Below are 12,781 nucleotides of genomic sequence, written 5' to 3'. Positions count from 1 at the left end.
CCCTATTCACATGAGTTTCTACCTTCAGGGAACAATGTACCGTTACTCCTAAATCCTTCTGCTCTTCTGTATTCATCAATGCTCTCCCATTTACTACGTATGTCCTGTTCTGTTTCTTCTTACCAAAATGAAGCACCTCACACTTATCAGCATTAAATTCCATCTGCCATTTTTCAGCCCACTTTTCTAAGCAGCCCAAATCCCTCTGCAATCCTTGAAAACCTTCTTCATTATCCACTATTCCACCTATCTTAGTATCATCTGCATATTTACTAATCCAATTCACCACCCCATCATCTAGATCATTAATGTATATAACGAACAACAATGGGCCCAATACAGATCCCTGAGGCACACCACTGGTCACCGGCCTCCAACCTGACAGACAATTTTCCACTACCACTCTCTGGCCTCTCCCTTTCAGCCAATGTTCAATCCATTTGACTATCTCAAAATTTATACCGAAAGACTGCACCTTCGTAACTAACCTTCCATGTGGTACCTTATCGAAGGCCTTTCTGAAGTCCATATAGACAACATCTACCGCGCTACCCTCATCCACATTCCTAGTCACCTCTTCAAAAAATTCAATCAGATTGGTCAAACAGATTGGTCACAAATCCGTGTTGAGTGCTCCTGATCAGACCCTGTCTATCCAGATATTTATAAGTACTATCTCTAAGAACTTTCTCCATTAATTTACCTACCACAGACGTCAAACTTACAGGCCAATAATTGCCAGGCTTCCTCCTTGAACCCTTTTTAAATAATGGAACCACATGCACAATACGCCAATCCTCCGGCATTATCCCCATCTCTAATGACATTTGGAAAATTACCGTCAGAGCCTCTGCTATTTCCTCCTTTACTTCTCTCAATGTCCTGGGGAAGATCCCATCTGGTCCCGGAGACTTATCCACCTTTATATTCCTCAAAAGCCCTAACACTACATCTTTCGTAATTACTATATTCTCCATATTTACCCAATTTGCTTTTTTTAAATCTCACATATCCCAATATCCTTCTCCTTGGTGAATACCGAAGAAAGGGACCATAGACAGTGAAACTTGGAACCCACCTGTCCTCCACCCACACATTGAGCACGGGCTCCCCACAAGGCTGTGTGTTGAGCCCTTTGCTCTTCACTCTTTACACTGCTGACTGCAGACCTGTCCACGCCAGTAACACCGTGGCGAAGTTTGCAGATGACACCACGTTGGTGGGGTTGATCACAGGGGGAGATGAGTCTGCCTCAGGAATGAAATCCTGAATCTGACCGAGTGGTGCCGGGCTCATAACCTGATCCTAAACACCACAAAAACAAAAGAAATCATTCTGGACTTCAGGAAGCACAGGTCTGACCCACTCCCCCTCTACATAGATGGTGACTGTGTGACGAGGGTCCACAGCTTCACCCTCCTGGGCATCAATATCTCAGACGACCTCTCCTGGACTGTAAACACTTCAGCAGTCATCAAAAAGGCCCAGAGGCGCCTGTACTTCCTGAGAATGCTCAAAAAGAGCAAGGTGGGTCAGAAGCTGCTGATTACCTTCCACAGTTCCACCAGACAGAGCATCCTGCTGTACTGCAGCACAGTATGGTTCTCCCATTGCACTGAAGAAGAGCGGCAAAGACTTCAACGGGTGGTGAGGGCAGCAGAAAAGATAATTGGATGTCCCCTACCCTCCCTGAAGGATCTCAACACCTCTCGTTGCCTCAGTAGAGCACAAGCAATATAAAGGATCCCACCCACCCTGCCCTGCATCTGTTTGACCTACTACCCTCTGGCAGACGCTACAGGTCAATCAAGACAAGAACAAACAGACTCAGAAACAGCTTTTTCCCCCCAGGTTGTCACTACACTGAACACACATATCCACAAATTCCCCTCTCTGTCTTCCACATCTATTATACATACAGCCGACACCCACTTCCATTCACATAAAGGACATATACGGCACTGTAAATTAAATTTTTTATTTAACTTCTGTGGTGCTGCCTGTGGTTGCGTCGCTGCATTGGTAACCTTGTACTGCTGTCATAAATCTTGTTGTATAACTTGTACAATGACAATAAAAAGCTTATTATTATTATTATTATTATTAGAACCCTTTTGGATTAATTTTCACCCTGCTTGCTATAGTCTCCTCGTACCTTCTTTTAGCTTTCCTAATTCCTCTCTTAAGATTCCTCTTACATTCAATGTATTTTTCAAACATCTCCTTAATTCCATGCTTCTTATACCTAATGTACACCTCCCTTTTTCTTCGAACCAAGTTTCCAATATTCCTTGAAAACCACGGCTCTCTCAAACCTTTTGCCCCTCCTTTTAACCTAACAGGAACATAAAGCTTTTGCACTCTCAAAATCTGATCTTTAAAAGACTTCCATCTCTCTACTACATCCTGCCTATAAAACAAATTGTCCCAATGCACACCCTGTAAGTCCTTTCGCATCTCCTCAAATCTAGCTTTTCCCCAATCAAAAACCTCAACGCTTGGCCCTGACTTATCTCTTTCCATAATGACATTGAAGCTAATGGCATTATGATCACTGGACCCGAAGTGCTCGCCAACACTAACCTCCGTCACTTGACCCATCCAATTTGCCAACAGTAGATCTAACACTGCTCCTTCTCTGGTCGGCACCTCTAAATATTGTTGTAAAAAACTACCTTGCACACATTTCACAAACTCTAACCCATCCAGCCCTTTCACAGAATGTGTTTCCCTATCTATATGTGGAAAATTAAAATCTCCTATAACTACAACCCTGTGCTTATCACAAATATCCACTATCTCCCTACAGATTTGCTCCTCTAGGTCTCGGTTCCCTCCGGGTGGTCTATAATACACCCCTACAAGTGTAACCGCTCCTTTCCCACTCCTCACTTCCACCCAAATAGCCTTCGTGGACGAGCCCTCTAATCTATCCTGCCTAAGCACCGCTGTAATATTCTCCTTGACAAGCAATGCAACACCACCTCCTCTTGCCCCTCCGACTCTATCACACCTAAAGCAACGAAACCCAGGGATATTCAGCTGCCAATCACATCCCTCCTGCAACCATGTCTCACTAATCGCTACCACATCATACTTCCAAGTATCAATCCACACCTTCAGCTCATCCACCTTTTTTACAATACTCCTGGCATTAAAATATATGAATTTCAGAGATTTCCCAATTCTTAATCTCTGTTTTCCCTCATCTTTAATAACAACATTATTTCTTTTTCCTGCCAATTGCCCTTCATCTTCTTCCAGAGCATTTCCTTTCTCTATCACCTGCCCATCCATATTCAAATACTTACTACAAACTTTCTTTGTTTGCATTCTAACCTCCTCCTTACTGCTCTGTACTATTTTGCTCCCTCCCCCCAACCATTCTAGTTTAAAGGATCCTGAGTAGCCCTAGCAAATACCTCTGCCAGGATTCTGATCCCCCTGGGATTTAAGTGTAACCCGTCCTTACTGTACAGGTCACATCTTCCCCAAAAAAGGTCCCAGTGATCCAGAAACTTGAAACCCTGCCCCTTACTCCACCCCTTCAGCCACGTGTTAATCCTCCACCTCATTCTATTTCTATTCCCACTGTCACGTGGCACAGGGAGTAATCCAGAGATTACCCCCTTTGCGGTCCTTCTTTTTAACTCCTTACCTAACTGCCTGTACTCACTTTTTAGGACCTCTTCTCTATTCCTCCCTATGTCATTGGTACCTATATGTACCACGACCTCTGGCTCATGTCCCTCCCACTTTAGGATATCCGGGACACGAGCAGCAACATCCCGGACCCTGGCACCAGGGAGGCAAACCACCATCCGGTTCTCCTTGCTGCGTCCACAGAATCCCCTATCTGTCCTCTTAACTATGGAGTCCCCTACCACTATTGCCCTCCTCTTCCTTTCCCTACCTTTCTGAGCTACAGGGGCTGACCCCGTGCCAGAGGCACAGCCACTGCTGCTCCCCCCAACTTTGATGTCCTCCTCAACAGTACTCAAAGAGGAGTACTTATTGTTGAGGGTTACAGTCATAGGGCTCCTCTCTGGCACCTTACGTTTTTCTGTCCCTCTCCTAACTGTTAACCACCTTTCCTCCTCCCGTGGCCCTGGCGTAACCACCTGGCTGTAACTCCTGTCTATGACTTCCTGTTTCCCTAACCAGCCTGAGGTCATCGAGCTGCAGCTCTAGTTCCCTAACACGGTCCCTAAGAATCTGCAGCTCGACACACGTAGTGCAGATATGGACATCCGGGAGTTTGGAAGACTCCAGGACCTCCCACATCTGGCACTCCCAACAACACACAGCCCTAACACTCATCCTTTACCCCAATGAAGTAGTAATAAAGACTATCTTACCTTAATGTGCAGTGACTCGTCCTCAACCTGTGCTCCCGCTCACTCGCTGCCGCTCCCAAAAACCTTTCCTTTACTTTAATACATTACCCAATGTGACCATTAGCACTGTCCAATCCTAACCACTTTCCTTTAATTACTCCCACCTGCACTCCCTATTCAATTACTGTCTCTGCAATGAACAACAATCCCCACCTAAATTATTAACTCTTAATTAAGACTAAATGACCACTCTACTCACGTCCATTCGGCACAGCACGCTCCTGCCTCTTCGCTCCTTGCCAACTGGACCTCAACTGAGGTAGGGTTTTCTTTGTTTTTAAAACTCCCTCCCTGCTGACGTCACCACACGCCTGCGCACTAGCCCCCTCCCCCTTTTAAATTTTAACTTAAAATTAAATTAACTACTTTAACTTTAAATTTACACCAACAAACCCTTCCCCTTACAATTTAAATAAATAAATACACACCTGACTTTTTAAAATAAATAGATAAATTAGGACCACTCTACTCACGTCCGTTCAGCACAGCACGCTCCCGCCTCTTCGCTTCTTGCACTCACAACCCATTTTCAAAATAGGGTTTTCCACAAGCTTGCCTGCTTGTCCTGTTCCAGTCCCAGTTACTGCTGTAAAACTGATCTCACACACACACACACACACACACAAATAAAACTGTTTAATTCTCTCTACTTGAAAAACCACATGACCCTCCTAGAACAGCAAGACCACTCCAGACAGAATATGGCTCCGACAAGTTATTTCATCTGTTGCCTTTTTGTAAACAACAATCCATTAGTGAAGTCTCTTGGGCACTCTCCAAACCTTCTGAAAAGGCTCTGGGGCCCTGACATGTCAGGCATTAGCAGAGCTACAGTATTTTAAATAAGATCTGTTTTAAAATGTTTGTATGTGATCTACACTAACAAACTTGCCTCAATTTATCTCCCAAAAACTTATCTATATACTGTCACAATCACTCTTGATTTTGAGCAGAAAGCAATTGAAAAATCAATTCTACAACATATATATCAAATCTGCTATAATAAAAAGAATAATCCATTTATTTGGGATGCATTCTTCTCCATATATCAATTAAATTAAAATCTTAAATTAAAATGTTTCATTATGTTTTAGCTGCTTTTGATTTCACTACATTTTCTTGAAGATATATCTAATACAGGTTCTAAACAAAAATTAAAATCACCACCCACCGAAATATTTTCGTGTGAATTCACTAAGTTTAAAAAAGTATCCTGTATAAACGTCTGATCATCTAAATTCAGTGCAAAACTATTCAATAAAGTCCATTCTTCAGAAAATATTTGACAAAATTTACTATAAGATATTTTTCTGCTGGATCGGTAATTACAACTTGAATTTTAACTGGTAATTTTTTTAAATAAAATTGCCATTCCCCGAGCCTTAGAATTAAATGTTGAGAAAGCTTCTTGACCTACCCAATTTCTTTTCAATTTTAAGTGTTCACTTTCAGTTAAATTAGTCTCTTGTAAAAAAGCAATATCTACTCCTAATTTCTTGATATACCATAAATACTTCTGTTCTTTTTATGGGTCCATTAATCCCAATCATATTAAAACTTAATATCTTAACTGTTTTACCCATTATTTTCCAAATTATTAATATACATTCCTGTCCAGGAAGAATTCCCATAAATTAAATTTGTCTGAGGTATCATCATCTGCAATCCAAAAACACTGAACTTATTCAAAATTAAAATATTATGTAAAAGTGTTAAATTAAAAGAAATTTTAAAAAATAAGAAATCCCTCCCTTCTCAAAATACCAGAAAGACCAGCATTACTACCCTCCATTTTACAGGTTGGGGTTAAACCACGAAAACACATGCAGTCGTCAGAAACTAACAAACACAACCCCTGACTCCCGGGGAAAAAGAAAAAAAAATATAGAAAGAGGAGAACATACTCCTCATTTTATTAAATAATTTCAACAAGTCTTCTTGTGGTAGGCAAGCCATGGGCAGATCTTTAACAAAATCTTCGGCGTGAATATAGTTGGTGAAGAAGAAATTCTGCTGATCTGGAATAAAAACTTTCAAAGTTGTTGGATATCGCCACACAAATCTATAACCTTTATCATATAAAGTCTTCTTAACTGGATTAAACTCTTTCCTCCTCTTCAAAAGAGCTTGACTCAGATCTGGATTTTAAAAAATCTTGTCACCCTTGTAATTCAAAGGTCCATGTATTTTAGCTCTTCTCATTGCCAATCCAAGTATCTTTTCTTTATCTTGATAGTTTAAAAATCTGATCAATGTAGACCAAGGTCTTTGATTCAGTCCCAGATTTGGTTGGAGAGCTCTAAGGGCTCTCTCACTCAAAATTTTCTCTTAAATGTTTTCTCATCCAAATATTTGCAGGATCCAATCTTGAAAAAAGCAAATTACATCTTAGCCTTCTTAACTTCAGACATTCCAACAATATTAAGATTATTCCTTCTACTATAACTTTCCAAAATATCAATCTTCTCCAACAGTTTTCCATTTATAGAAACCAAAGCAGTTACAGAGTCCTTGTTAAGATTTGTTCTTTCTGCAATGCGTTGAACTTCTTCAGTCATCCTAAATTCTTTCTTATAATTTATCAATCCTTTGTGAAACATTATTTATTGATTTAGTTAAATCAATTTTAACTTGTTGTATTTCTCCAGTCAAAAATTTAAAATTATTCTCCATTGCCTTCACAAGATTATCAATTTTAGCCTTAATTTTATCTTAAAAACTTTGCCTTGCCTTTAAATTCTTCTTCTGTAGTTCTGTCTTGATCTTCACTTGTAGAGTCACTAGAATCAACTTCTATACCAGATAATTCTTCTTCTTGCAGATCTGGAGCAATGAACTGGCCCTTTGAGGGGTGAAGATTTTTTCCCTTTAATTTTTTCATCTGTAACTTTTGGGACGGCACCATCTTTGCAGAGAGCCGCAGGGATGGCTCAGTGAGGTGGTCCCTCTCCAGGGCTGTCTCCAGCGGGTCCAGGAAGAACTCCAATGGCTGGTTTTGTTGAAGAGGTAGGCCCAGGTTCTGTTTCTTTCCTTGGTTTGCATTTCTCTTTCGGTGTAGTTTTCAAAGTTTTTTCTTTTTTCAGGGACATTATAATTAAATTTATAAGTATTTTAAAAAGACATTAAATTAACTTTAATGGTAAAAACTTTAAATTAAAATTCCCAAGAGTCGTAAGGGAGTGTTGCATTCCCTATGGCATCACATAACCTACCGTGAAGCAAACTGTACCTTAAGACTGCTGAACGTTAAGGGGAGAGGAAGATGTTTCTGGTGCTGGCATCAGATGAGGCTCAATTGAAATGGTTGAGAAACCAGGAGGGCTATGCATTAAAAATTCTGCACAAAGAAAGATGATTTTTTTTGGAATGTGTCAGAATTTAATTCTATGAATGGGTGCACTATATAGATGATCATTTGTTTGCTGACTTACAAAAGGTTTGATACTGCTGATTATAAAAATAGTTTGGGGTATATGCTTTCTACAGAAATTTTGCACTTCATCAGTATTAGCATCTAATCCAATAAGGTTTCCAATAATGAAATTACTCAAGCCAAACCTGATATCGTTTCAGAAAAAAAATACCCAAAATGGGTTTTCCCAGTTAGTTTCTAACAAACACTAAAAAGAGAGTCAGCTTCAGGAATCGGCAATGCACTGCCCTCCCCCCTGCCCCCACCCATCCTCACCCCAAGCCTATTTTTCTGTGGAATAAAATCATGGCTGATCTAACCATCACCTCTTCCCCACATCTCTATCTTCACTCATTAACAGTTCACTTTTTTATACAGTAATCAATTCATTATTGCCTTAAAAATATTCAAACACTAATTCTGCTTCCCATGGAGGAAAAAGCGTTCCAAACATTCACAATTCTCTGGAAGAGAAAATGCTCTCATCTCTTTCTCAACTTGTTGACTCAGATTTCTATATTGTCCTACATGAAAAAAAATCCTCTTCACAGCCACTCCATCAAGATCCCCAAGAATCTTGTATGCTTCAGTCAAGTCTCCACTTATTTTCTAAACTCCAATGAATACACCTAGCCTGCCAATCATTCCCCAAGAGCCAACCCATCTATTTAAATTAGCCTTTTCTGAACTTCTTCCAATGCATGAACTAATGCATTTCTATGATATCACCGATATTCTATTTAACTGAAACAGAATGTCTCTCCTTTTGTATTCAATCCCCTCACAATAAATGGTAGCATTGACTTAAACTTCCTAATTATTTACTGTACCTCCTTTTGTGAATGATGCACTGGGACACCCAAACCTCTCTATAGATCACAGAGCTGTGAAATATCTCACAATTTGAAAGTTTTTTTTAAAATTTTTGCCTATTATTTATTATTACATTCAGTTCTGATCAGCTCATTACAAGAAGGATGGAGATGCTTTAGAGTACAGAAGTGAATTACCAGTTTGTTGTCTGAATTGGAGAACATGTCTTATGAAACAATGTTGACTGAGCTAGGGCTTTTCTCTTTGGAATGACAAAGGATGAGATGAGACAATAGATTCATACAAGATTGAGGGGCTTGTAGCGGGTTGTACACAAGCACAGCGAAAAGACTAAGACAACAGCTTGTTTAGCACAACTGATTTACCTTGAAGTTCGCACTGCAACTTTTAAGGCTGTCCCTGGCCCGCCCTTGTGTTCCAGAACTTTTGTCACACTGACGTAAGCACGCACATGCTCTTCCGGTCTTTGCCGCGGGTGCCCCACTGACTACGTGTGACAAATGAGGCCAGTTTGCCATTATAACTATGTGCATCGCCACACAACCCATGCCCCCCCCCTCCAGAACTGGCACCAATGGTCTCACGATGTGTCGAGGGTGAAGTTTGCTGCCTTGGTAGCTGATCCCTATGTACTGGTGGAGAGACCTTTACTGGTTCTGATCTCCAGATGGGCTGATTTTAGGCGTTCCGGTGTGAATGGTTCCTCCTTTCCCCCAATATTGAGTGTTAAGGTGGATGCACTCCTTTGGAGCACCTTGTAGGATCCCTCATAGGGACGCTGGAGGGGTGCCCTGTGTCCGCCCCTTCAAACAAACACATAGGCGCAGGAGATTAAGTCTGCAGGGTAGTTGAAAGGTGGCTGACAGTCTCACGATGGTGGTGCAAGTGAGCTCAATTTGTCTCAGTCTCTCCAGTACGACAGCGGTGTGGGTGGCTTTACCTGGTGCAGGAAGAAGGAAATGGCCCGGAACTGCAAGAGTCTCGCCATAGACTACTCAGCTGAGGAGGCCTGGAAGTCATCCTTAGATACTGTGCCCATCCTGAGGAGGACCCAGGGTAGTTCATCTACCCAGTTGGGCCTCTCAAGACATGCCAACAGTGCTGATTTCAGGTGGCGATGGAAATGCTTGACTAGCCAGTTGGACTGAGAGTGGTAGGCTGTGGTGCAGTGGAGTGGGTTCCCAGGAGTTTGGAGAGCTTGTTCCATGTTGTTTCCGTGCTGTAATTGTTATGTTATGTTATTGGGCATTGTGCAGGGAGGTGGGACTAGAAAGGGGTGTTTGGTTCGGTGCAGACTAGAAGGGCCTAATGGCCTGTTTCCGTGCTGTAATTGTTATGTTATTATATTATGTTATAGGGTAGAGGTGAATTGGGCTTGCCATTCAGTCATTATGTGTGCTGGGATACCAAAACAGGAGACCCAAGCAGAGCGGAAAACCCTGGGGCAGGTGTTGGTGGTGGCGTCCAGGATGGGCGCAGCCTCTAGCCATCAAGTGAACCTGTCCACCATTGTGAGCAAGTACCGAGACCTCGGGAGACTGGCAAGGGGCCAACTGTGTCGAGGTGTATGTGTTGGAACCTGCGGGTTGGAGTGTCAAATTGCTGAACATGAAGTTGGGTGTGTCGCTGGACCTCTGACAATCTGTGCAGGTTTTTGCCCACTCTGTAACATGCTTGTGTAGACCGTGCCATATGAGATGGGAGGCAGTCACCAGTGCAGCAGGTCGTATGCAAACGCTTTGTTATGAGTCCAGAGGACTCCAAAACCCACCAGCAATAGAAATTGACCAAAACATTTACTTAAATTTACTTAAACAAAAGTTGCTTTTAATGTTCTTTAAACATAAAAACAGGATCAAACTTTAACTTATTACTATAACTTAACTCCCTTCTAGACCGGAAGAGATGACTGCAATGCCATCTTTGCCACGGCTGTCCCGCTGACCATCCATGAAAAGTGGGGCTGGTTTGCTGCTACAGCTATGTGTGTCTCCACAGGCTTAGAAAAATTAGACAGCCAGCTCCTTTTTCCCAGGGCAACCAGATGATATCTGTTGAGGTGAGTGGAGAAAAGTTTAGGGGAAACATCAGAGGTAAGTTTTTATAAAGAGAGTGCTGGGTGCTTGGAATGCATTGCCAGGGTGGTGGCAGAGGCTGGTATAATAGGGACAATCAAAAGACTCTTGGATAGGAACATGGATGCAAGAAAAATAAATGGTTATTATTTTTTATCAATTTCCCATGCTGTACAGCATTCCATTTGTCACATTTTTGACACCTTACTTCATTGATTGATATGTCATTGCAGTTAATTTATGACCTCTTCATTTTGGTTACAAAACAATGATGCCTTGAGATTTCAGTACATCGTATTTTCACCAGATTTAACAATACTTTAGGCCCGTTCATCCAAGTCATTTACAGAAATGATAACATTGTCAGACCCCAGTATGATTCTCTGTGTGCTGCCTGAATGACTATTACCCAGAAGCACTCACATCTACTGTAATGAAATGCTTTGAGAGGTTTGTCATGACCAGAATCAACTCATACACAAGAAAGGACTTGACCAACTGCAATTTGCCTATCAGTACAATCTTTCCACAGCAGGTGCAATCTCACTTGCTCTCTGCTCAGCCCTGGATCATCTCAACAACATCAATTACCTCCATCAGGCTGCTTTACATCGATTACAACTCAACTTTCAGCAACATCCTCTTTTTCTGCTTTCTAAAAATCCAACTACATCCATTGGTTCCTCTTTATTAATAGCATACATCTCTTTAAACAACTCCAGTAAACTGGTCAAATTTAACTCCCCTTTGCCCTTTGACAAAACCATATTAATTTTACCTGATTTCTTTTCATTTTTATAAATGCTCTATGCCATGTGGTGCATCTTGTCAAAAACCTTGACAGAAATTGTTATTTGACACAAAGTGTTGTCACCCATAAAATTATGTCAGGTAAATGGATGGCATTGAAAGTCAATAAATTAGCAGGGCCTGATAGGTTGTATCCCAGAGAATTAATGAGGCAGCCCTAGAGATAATAAATGCTTTAGTGACTATTTTCCAAAATTCTCTATATTCTAAATTACTTATTTTGGATTTGAGGGTTGCTAATATGACATTACGTTTTAAGTAGGGAGAGAGAAACCAGAGAGTTATGGACCAAAGAAAGAAACAATGCTGGAGTTATGGAGCAGTTAGTCTAACTTCAATAGCAGGGAAAATACTGCAGCAAATTATTACAGATGGCATTGCTATGTATTTGAAGAACAGTGATAGAATTTATCCAAGTCAGCATGAATTTACAAAAAGGGAATCATGCTTGACAAATGTTTGAGGATATGAATAGCAGAGTGGATAGAAGTGAATGAGTTGATGAGTCTTATTTGGACTTTCTAAAGGCCTTTGAAAAGGTCCTACGCATGTTTGTGTGCAAAATTAGAGAATATGACAGGCAATGTATTAATGCAGACAGAAAATGGTTTGTAGGCTAGTAGAAAAGAATGAGTGGCATGGTTAACATACCAATTAGCGCAACACTCTTACAGAGCCAGTGATAGGGATCAGGTTCGAATGCCACGATGCCTGTATGGAGTTTGTATGTTCTCCCTGTGCCTGCATGGGTTTCCTCTGGGGACTCTGGTTTCCTTGCACCATTTGAAATGCACTTGAGGTTATAGGTCAATTGGGTGTATTTGGACAGCATGGGCTCATGGGCTGAAATGGCCTGTTACCATGCTGTAGGTCTAAATTTAATTTTTTTTAATGAATAGTAATAAATGAGTCCTTTTCAGATTGGCAGTAAATTACTAGTGGTGTACCATAGTAATGATGGGACTTCAGCTATTTACAATATATATTAATGATCCAGACAAAGGAATTGAATATATGTCTAAGTTTGCAGATGACAGTGTGAGCTGTGAGGAAGAATCCAAGAGAATGCTAACAGACGTAATATTATCTTGTTTATTTTACATGCTATAGAATATTGTCAGTCAGCAGGAAAGTGCAACTATCCTATTTAGAAGAGATAAATGCACAAAGTGTGAATGGTTACAGCCAGGATGGAAGCAACTGGTTTTATGGAGTACGTCCTTGCAATACAGTATCTATGATGAAAGAAGTCC

The 12,781-nt window shown here is 41.1% G+C and overlaps 1 protein-coding gene across 5 annotated transcripts in view; it reads right to left on the bottom strand.

The window, feature by feature from the left end:
* armc2 (armadillo repeat containing 2) overlaps positions 1-12,781 on the bottom strand; it is a 151,538-nt gene that overhangs the window by 127,080 nt on the left and 11,677 nt on the right. The gene's annotated exons all lie outside the window — the stretch shown is intronic.

The sequence above is a fragment of the Narcine bancroftii genome, chromosome 6 (genome assembly GCF_036971445.1).
Source record: "Narcine bancroftii isolate sNarBan1 chromosome 6, sNarBan1.hap1, whole genome shotgun sequence".
Classification (NCBI taxonomy): Eukaryota; Metazoa; Chordata; class Chondrichthyes; order Torpediniformes; family Narcinidae; genus Narcine; species Narcine bancroftii.
This window is presented reverse-complemented; position numbering and strand designations above follow the sequence as displayed.